The sequence below is a fragment of the Perkinsus marinus genome (assembly GCF_000006405.1).
Source record: "Perkinsus marinus ATCC 50983 genomic scaffold scf_1104296951556, whole genome shotgun sequence".
In the NCBI taxonomy this organism is placed as follows: domain Eukaryota; phylum Perkinsozoa; order Perkinsida; family Perkinsidae; genus Perkinsus; species Perkinsus marinus.
In genome coordinates, this window is record NW_003209236.1 from 1 (window position 1) to 1,065 (window position 1,065).

Here is a 1,065-nt window from a genome sequence, read left to right on the forward strand (position 1 = left end):
ATATTTATGGTGTTATAAGCCACTTGCCAGGATCGAACTGACGACCTTCTGCTTACAAAGCAGACGCTCTGCCACTAAGCTAAAGTAGCGCATAGAATAAGTATATAAATCGATAATCTTTCTGTATCCTTTGCGGAGTGAGCTGACCTACTCCTGCTTCCCGTATCAGACCAGAGGTTTATGGTGCTATCAGCCATTTGACGGGATTGAACTGACGACCTTCTGCTTTCAAAGCAGACGTTCTGCCACTAAGCTAAAGTGACACACCAAATAACTGCATAAATCAATAATCTTCCTGTATCCTTTGCGGAGTGAGCAAACCTGCTCCTGCTCCTCATACCCGACTAGAGCCTAATGCTGCTGTAAGCCACTTGCCAGGATTGAACTGACGACCTTCTGCTTACGAAGCAGACGCTCTACCACTAAGCTCAAGTGACACACACACTGACTATATGAATCAATAATTTTCCTGTCCCCTTCACAGAATGGGCCATCCTGCTCCTGCTTCTCGTACCAGACCAGAAATTTATGGTGCTATAAGCCACTTGCCAGGATTGGACTGACGACCTTCTGCTCACAGAGCCGACGCTCTGCCACTAAGCTAAAATGACGCAGAGGATAAGTACATAAATCAATAATCTTTCTGTATCCTTTGCGGAGTGAGCAGACCTGCTCCTGCTTCTCATACCCGACTAGAGCATAATGCAGCTGTAAGCCACTTGTCAGGATTGAACTGACGACCTTCTGCTTACGAAGCAGACGCTCTACCACTAAGCTAAAGTGACATACAGATTAACCATATGAATCAATAATTTTCGTGTCCCCTTCACAGAATGGGCCATCTTGCTCCTGCTTCTCGTACCAGACCAGATATTTATGGTGCTATAAGCCACTTGTCAGGATTGGACTGACGACCTTCTGCTCACAGAGCCGACGCTCTGCCACTAAGCTAAAGTGACGCAGAGAATAAGTACATAAATCAATAATCTTTCTGTATCCTTTGCGGAGTGAGCAGACCTGCTCCTGCTTCTCATACCCGACTAGAGCATAATGCAGCTGTAAGCC

General features: G+C 46.0%; 5 non-coding genes across 5 annotated transcripts; all 5 read right to left on the reverse strand.

The window, feature by feature from the left end:
* Nucleotides 1-17: 17 nt before the first annotated feature.
* Pmar_PMAR025217 lies at nucleotides 18-89 on the reverse strand. The gene has a single exon. It is a non-coding gene; the product is annotated as a tRNA-Thr (tRNA).
* Nucleotides 90-365: 276 nt separating this feature from the next.
* Nucleotides 366-437, reverse strand: Pmar_PMAR025218. Its single transcript has one exon. It is a non-coding gene; the product is annotated as a tRNA-Thr (tRNA).
* A 102-nt stretch (nucleotides 438-539) lies between these two features.
* Nucleotides 540-611, reverse strand: Pmar_PMAR025219. Its single transcript has one exon. It is a non-coding gene; the product is annotated as a tRNA-Thr (tRNA).
* A 102-nt stretch (nucleotides 612-713) lies between these two features.
* On the reverse strand, nucleotides 714-785 carry Pmar_PMAR025220. The gene has a single exon. It is a non-coding gene; the product is annotated as a tRNA-Thr (tRNA).
* A 102-nt stretch (nucleotides 786-887) lies between these two features.
* On the reverse strand, nucleotides 888-959 carry Pmar_PMAR025221. Its single transcript has one exon. It is a non-coding gene; the product is annotated as a tRNA-Thr (tRNA).
* Between the last annotated feature and the right edge of the window lie 106 nt (nucleotides 960-1,065).